Genomic DNA, 8,084 nt, shown 5'->3' on the forward strand with positions numbered 1-8,084 from the left:
GCCTCCCTCCCTCAAATGGTCTCATAGGAGCCCAGCCTCCAAACCTTCACAACAGTGATAGGCTCTCTGGCCAGAGCCTGCCCCGAAGAACTGAGAAGTCCTTACTCTGCAGGGCTTATTCTGGAGCCCAACCCTTCTAGGACAATCCGAGCCTGTGGCATGTGGGTACAGCAGACCACATGGACTGTTCAGAGGATGGAGGCAGAAGGTCCTCCCCGCTGGCCACTCCACAGTGCAGGACGGGAGAGAGGAAGGGGAAAGGGAATTCAACCCCAAAGCAGTCTGATCTCATAGAAGATCTTGCAGGACAGGTGGCTTTGACTTCCCCTGCCTTAGTGGATTCCACTGTTAAACTTGTGGGTGGGATGTGTGGCATCACACCAGGGCAGACACACACACACACACACACACACACACACACAATCTGCTGCAGAGTTTGCTCATGAGACAGCTAAGTCAGCAAGAGACAGAGGTTAAGAGAGGTTCTTGGTAGCTTGGGGCAGGAACACAGGCATGAGATGAAGTGAGGGCCAAATGATGTGCTGGAGGTGTTGAGGGGTGGATCTTTCTTGTTTGTTGTGCTTTATTTTTTGAGACAAGGTTTCTCCGCGTAGCCCTGGTCTGGAACTCTCCCAAGTGCTAGGAGTAAAGGCATGCACCACCACCACCTGGCCAAGGGGTGAATCTTAAAGTGTAGGAATTGTCTCTCAACTCTACACCTTCCTACCTGTGAACAGGTGGGAAAACACAAAACTGCAGACCAGTTACAGCAACCTCAGGAGGTCCCAGACACAGTGCATGACACAAATCGGAAGGGTCTAGCCCAGAAATTGCACCAAAACAGTGTACCAGGAAACACAGGCAACCAAGAAACAGCCAGGTTCCCACCCTTCCCTTCCCCTGGCTCCTCCCACAAAGGAGGTAAGACCAAGGGGAGCCACAGGACAATCTGTGGGGCTCTTGGGACTCTCCGGTGTAGGGAACTGATGGGACCAAGTGCTCCCCAGGGGTCCTTGGCTGCACTGAAGTACAGAGGGGGGTTACCACCACCTGTCTTGAGGCAGAAGCTCCCAGGGGACCAGCTAAGAGTCCACCGTGCCGTGGGCTCCCTCCACTGTTCTCATTGGCTGCCTTTCATTCCAATATTCCAAACCTCAGCCTCACTCCCACTTCCCCATTCTGGGTTGAGCTGCATCTATACTGGAAAGCTGAGTTGACATACACCAAGCCCCCAGAACCTTAGTGGGCCCCAGACCTTAGCACAACTGACACCATGATGGAAGTACCATTCAGACTTTGGAACTTGGCACACAGGCAGCACCGCTTGCAGCATGAAAACATAGACCTAATCCATCAACGTCTGTAGTTCTGGGAAAGTCCCGAAATCCTCTAACCTGCTGTTTTGACTTCTGTAGTTCAGTTTCTGACTAACAGTTCTTCTTAAGTGTGTCAACCCATGATGTGGGTTTTGTGGTTAAAAACTCACCCTGAAAAAGGCTTTGGACTGCACTTGAACCCCGAACTTCCACTCTAGTCCCCGACTGGCTAGTAAACACTTTCTGTTGGCTTGAACCTGTGGCCCAGCAGTCTTTTCTGGTGGATACCAGAAAAGCACCACAGAAGTCCTAAGTCCTGGGACCTTATCTGCATGTGGCTCTTGGCACACTGGGGTGGTGTGAATGAGAATGGCTCCCATAGCCTTGTCAGTTGAACTGTTTGGGAAGGATTATGAGATGTAGCCTTGTCAGGAGAGGTGGAGGCTGGGCTTGGAGGTTTCAGAAACCACACCACCCCAGTGAGCGCTCTCTGCCTGTGCTTGTGGATAAGGATGTAAGCGCTCAGCCGCTGCTCCTGCACCATGCCTGCCTGCGTGAGGCAGGCTCCCCACCACAGTGGTCATGGACTCACTCTCTGAACTGGCTGGTTTCATGCGTCAACTTGACCCAAGCTAGAGTCATCAGAGGAAGGAGCCTCAGTTAAGGAAATGTCTCCACGAGGCCCAGCTGTAAGTCATTTTCTCATTTAGTGATCAATGAGGAGGGCCCAGCCCATGGTGGGTAGTGCCGTCCCTGCGCTACTGGTCCTGGGTTCTATAAGAAGGTGGGCTGAGCCATGGGAGGCCTGCCCATTTCTGAATGGAGACAGAGGAGAAGTGGATGGGGAGGGGGTAGATGGGAGTTGGGGGGAGGGAACAGGAGGAGAGGAGGGAGGGGAAACCATGGTCGGTATGTAAAATAGATGAAAAAAATTAATGAAATAAAGACAAAGGTGAGTTGAGCAAGCCATGGGAAGCAAGCCAGTAAGCATGTCCCCTCCATGGCCTCTGCATCAGTTCCTGTCTCCAGGACCCTGCCCTGCTTGAGCTCCTGTCCTGCCTTCCGTCAGTGATGAACAGATGGAAGTGCAAGACAGATAAACCTTTCCTCCCCAACCTGCCTTTTGGTCATGGTGATTTGTCACGGCCGTAGAAACCCTAACCGCATCACTGTCTGGAACTGGAAGCATGAAATAAACTTTCTTCTACAAGTTGCCTTGGTCATGGTGTTACAGCTACAGAGAAGAGACCGAGACAGACGTTGATATGGGGAGTTGGGTGCTTCTTTGATAGGCCAGGTCATGTTTTTTAGAGGAACGTGGAAGACTTTGGGACTTTGGACTAGGAGCAGTTGAACATTGTAAGCAGGGCTTAATGGGCCATCCTAGCAGGTGTCAATCCTGAGATTCACAGGAGAAAACCCAGGTCCACAAATTTTGAGCCCGTTTGAAGCCAGTTTTAACTCAGGCATGACCAGGATGGGTACTGGTTAGGTCTACCTTCAGGAATCTCAGCAAGTGGCCATGAGATGAGTGTTGTAGGGGCTTCTGAAGGACAAAACCGTATTTCCCACGTGGCTTTGTTATTTTCTGGGAACTACAACTCCCAGCATTCCTTGAAGTTACCTGGTCCTTGGGCAGGTGGGCTTACTACTTGGCTCTTCCCTTTCCCTCTAGAGTTGTATCCTGAGTTAAATCCTTCACTGTGACGGGTGCTGTTTATATTGGGATCTAATAGTCATCAGCTTAATGGTACCCAGACAAGAATTCCCATCTAGCTGAGGCATCAGTGATGCAAGGGCAAACAGTAATTAGCAGAAACAGGAGGGTCAGAGGCCCTGTGATGGCTGACATCAGAGCGACAACCTAGGAGGAGCCTGGAAATGGATGGGGCGCCAGCCATTTCTTTCATATCAGGTCCCTTTTTAGTAATATTTCTTTGTGTACAGCCAGATTATAATCCCAGATGGTTTGCATAGAGATAATAATTTTCTCTTAAAGCCGTGTAATACCTCTTAGTTCTGCATAAAGCAGGCCAAGTGCCCTCTCATACTGTAGAATTATTTCAGTTCATAAACCTACCTGTCACTAAACCTGAGCCCACTTTTCTTATATGCCAATTGGCACTATAGGTAGCCATTTTTTCCCCTGTGCCAGGGAGTCTCCCTTCGACCCAGCACTCCGACCTTGTGCTGAGGGTGATGGTCTCTCATCTGTTAATGTTTTCTGCAGAAAGCAGGAAGCTGTTGCCAGGGCCCAGGAAGGACAGAATGCTAGTCAGAGGCTGGGCAATGAGGCATTCATCAGAAGCATCTGGTTAGATAGCAAGGCTGAAGAGACAGGGAGCCATCACATCAGCCAGACTGGTCCACATCAGCTTCCAGCAAGTCCAGAGGTAGCAGGTTGCCATCCGTAGGTGATCCCTAGAGAGTGTCTACCAGCCAAGTAGAAGTGTGCTGAGACAAATACAGACTAGAAACAGAAGTTAAACTTTAGTCACGGAAAGGAAAACCTTACATTTGAAACCTGTAGGCCCACAGACCTAATGATTAGGGAAGGCGAGGATTCCTGAGACCAGGAGAGAGAATCCATCCTTGGGAACAGTTGTGGGAAAACCTAGGCTCTGCTTATCTGGAGTCCACTTGACTTGTGAGAAGTAGATCCAAGTCCTATGACTTCTTTGACTCCCTGAAGCATACATGAATTTTTAGTTCACAAAAAGGTAAAATTTCAGATATATTAGTATTAATCTGTATTGAAATTCACATTGTAAAACAGCGGGAATAGACTCATACCTTTGGGTCCTAGAAAAAACGATAGCTTTGGGTTAAAAAGCATGAACATTTTTTTCCTCTACCCAGAGAGCCAGATATATGGGGTTTTTTTAATTGATTTTTATTGAGCTCTACATTTTTTCTCTGCTCTCCTCGCTGTCTCTCCCCTCCCCTTCAGCCCTCTCCCCAAGCTCCCAATTTACTCAGGAGCAGATATATGTTTTTTGGCCTAATGAGAAGTGTCTTTAAGTCTATATTTAGAAGACAACCAAAAGAAATTTAAACTCTTAAGCTTGTAACTGAATAGTAAGCAGTCAGTGCTCCGTCAGCTTATCAGAACGCGGTTAATCAATGTTAAAACGCTGAATATTTGAAATCTTAGTATACAATAGCATAGAGAGAGGAAATAAATTAAATATTTCTCATTTTTATATATTTAGAATCATGTTTATATCATTAAAATTTAAGCTTTCATATCTTTAGATGTTTCTATATCTTATAAAAATTTTCTTTCCATCTACTCATTTGTTAGAGACATGAATAGTGTTATTGAGAACAATCATTGAAAGATGTGTTCCTTTGGTGAAAAGTTATATCCAAAACTTGTTTATCCTTTAATATGAAGCCTGTCAACGAGGTAATCCTGTTTGCCTTTTCTCAGTGAGAGACCTAATAGCTCGAGATGAACTAACAAGGGGGCTGCAGCCTTGGGGGAAGGAACTGGCTGCCTGCTGCTGCCCAGATCACAAACCTACAGTTAGCCTAGCCATCAATGCCATCAGAAATCTAAGAAGGATAAATTATTGCAAGAATATAATCCAAATTGCCTATGTATCCATTAAAATGTTGGTGACTAGTTCATAGTCCACTACCCATCATCCAAGGCGCCTGTGGTCTCCATGGCATTGAAGGCAGAGGTACCAGGACAGCATCAGTGTTTGGCAGCCAGACCCAGTAGATGAAAAACTTGGGGACTGACTTGACTTTGTCTAGGGCAATTAACTCTCCAGCGTGCTGCTTGTCCACAGTTTGGGTAGGGTTCTGGCAGCAGGCAAGGCACTGGGGTAGTCTATCCCAGTGGTTAGCATGACCACAATCCAGCTGGAGTTGTCATTATGCCCATGATCTTCTTGGAGACCCTGGGGGTCACTGTTAGGATCTGGAAGTCTCCATCTGTCAGAGTAACTCTTCCACTGAACATCTTAGGTGCCATATTCAGCCAATCTCTGACAAGTGTGAGGATCGTTGTCTACTAAGTATATCTGGTCTAAACAACCTTTTTGTTGTTGCTACTTGCTTTAAGGTTAAACCTTGAAATTCAGGAGGTTCAATAAAGCTTTTTCCTGTAATTAATTACATTAGCACTTAGCATGACTATTAGTATAGTTCTGAACATATGAAAGCTTAATCATCTTTAACAGTTTATAATAAAAATAACAATTTCTGAATTGAAACTCATTTCATGAATACAGTCCATTGGGAGTTCAGAAACTTTATTTTCCTGGTCCTTACATAGGATAACATTATAGAATAGAACAGTTTCTTGCATGACTGAGTTTACCAAAATAGCTTCAGTTTAACAAAGTAGCAAAATCAAGGAAGTTAGACATACATTCTTAAATCAGTCTCTGTTAGCCTGAACAGACCTTATGTAAGGAGAGACCTTTCGCCAGACAGCTTAGGTCACTGCATCAAACTTGCTGCATCAAATATAGAAACACCTTGGTCTCTAGTTTTTAATGTTTGGTGCTCATAGCTGTGACCCTAATTTTAACCTTTTATTTATCTATTCATCAAAATCACATATTAATAAAGACATTATAATATCTTATAAATGTCCCAGAGCCTTATAGAATTAAATATTTTTTAAAGTTGTTTCTTAAAAATATCTAGCTTTTAATTTACATTTTCTGGAAAAGTAGAAATGTCTTTTTAAAGAAGTTTAAAATCTCACAACTTTGTGCTCCTGCAATAAAGTACCCTTTTTATTCAAGAGTAAGAAACTGGACACAACCACAGTGTGCACAAGGCAAAAGCAAACTTCAACAGTGCAAACAACTCAACGTCCTTAAAACCAACTGGGTGACTTTTATGTTACAAAGTTTGACTGCCAGCAAGATTCATTCTTGTATATGAATGCATGAAGATGCAGCTTTAATACTTCATTTAACAAACACTGTGTTTTAAGTCCTATCTTTCATAAACAGTGTTTTCAAGACAGGATGGGAATTATCATACAAAAATCCACTCAAATTTAAAAGTATTTTGGGAGACCTGTTAGCTCCTTGGTTGGCCACACCTTGTGATTGTCCTCAATCTAGATGGCAGTGAAGCCGTAGGACATCTTGCCTCTGTAACCCTAGCAAAGACAGCTTTCAGCCACGTGACTGCCTAAGAATGGTGGCAGGCCGTGTGTTCTTATCTCCCAAAATGCAGTCATGCCACACAGAGCCTTTAAGATTACCTATGCGCAGACTTTTAACTATCAATCCTATACAAGTTTTATGTTAACTTTTTTGTTACAAGTGTTCAGATTTTTAGCCATACCCAATAGACTTACAAATCAATAATCCCTTTAGCTGTTTTGCTTTCTTTTTCTCCCTGCTGTGCATCTTGACCCCAGACATAGACTTTAAAAGAATGTCTTGGTCTGGAACAGGGAGAGCCATAACCTAATTTTAGAGCCAGTTTTTCAATAAAGTTAATATTATTCATACCCAAATGACATTTGAATCATTATTACATTAGATCCACTGGCCAGACAGCTCAGAGATAAATTCTGGGTCCTGGGCCATCACTGGCTGTAATAGTAACAGCTGAGCTGTATGTAACAAAGAAGCACGGAACACAGGAAGTTCACACATTCAAGGGAGACCAATCAGAAACAAACATGCAGTGTCCACATTCATACATTCAAAACAACTAGATAAATTTTCTTTACCTCCTCCAAGATTGTAATTTGGGGGGAGAGGCATCTTGGTGGTCACTGCTGCTGAATCCATTTCCCTACTAACACAGTAGTGCTGACCACTGGCTTCTGTACAGGGACCCTGGGTTTTTCAAAGTTGCCCAGCATTATATGTCAGAACATATAATGACAGGTACATATAACATATGACATATACATATAACATATGTACCTGTCATCCCCAAGTCAGAACATATAATGACAGGTACATCCACAAGACAAGACAGAGTCAAAGTGACAAAGGCAAACATAGAGCCAAATGACAACAGAAGACATCAAACAATGACATCTAACCACTGGAGACCTCTGCTTCAGACCAAGAGAAATTTACCAGGTAAGAGGTTGTTTTAGTTGTCTCCTGGCACAACCCCTGGTCTTTCTGACATCTCTGCTCCGGGCCTTTCCAAACTCTAGGTTTGGTCCCCATGTCCTGGGATGTCCTGGCTTTGTTGCATAGTCCAAGTGTTGGCACCCTGCTGATGAACACCCACGGGCCAGGCCTCTCTGATACACTTGAGCATATGGTCCCCTGGTGTCACTAGGATACTTTCATAGCAGGTCAGAAGAAAAAGAAAATTGGTGACTCTGGCTGAACTTCCCCAGAAATAACCAGTGGGCTGTGGGACATCTCCCTTTGCCAAGTATGGGGGTACATAGACCTCATAAGGTCCTCTCCATTCCCAGATCAGAGTACCCTGGACCCAGAATCCATAAACCAGGTAGAAAAGTGTCATAGAAAGCTAAAAAGGCTTCTACAACTTACCAAAAATGCTTGCTATCTCCTGGCCATTCACTGTGGGGGGAGAGGGGTGTAGAGCTTTGGATTAATATTCCAAAGTGTGAACCACCAAGGCAGCCCACCAACCCCAGAGGGAAGAGCATGAGCATTTGAGGTGGAAAGGTCTTTCTTATATCACTGGGGTTTCCCAATGTTAATCCTGAGACCTACAAGAGAAAATTCAGTTCCACAATTTTGAGCCAATTTGAAGCAAGCTTTAATTAAATACTGACCAGGATGGACTCTCGTC

This window comes from Myodes glareolus, chromosome 22, assembly GCF_982192425.1.
Source record: "Myodes glareolus chromosome 22, mMyoGla1.1, whole genome shotgun sequence".
NCBI lineage: Eukaryota > Metazoa > Chordata > Mammalia > Rodentia > Cricetidae > Myodes > Myodes glareolus.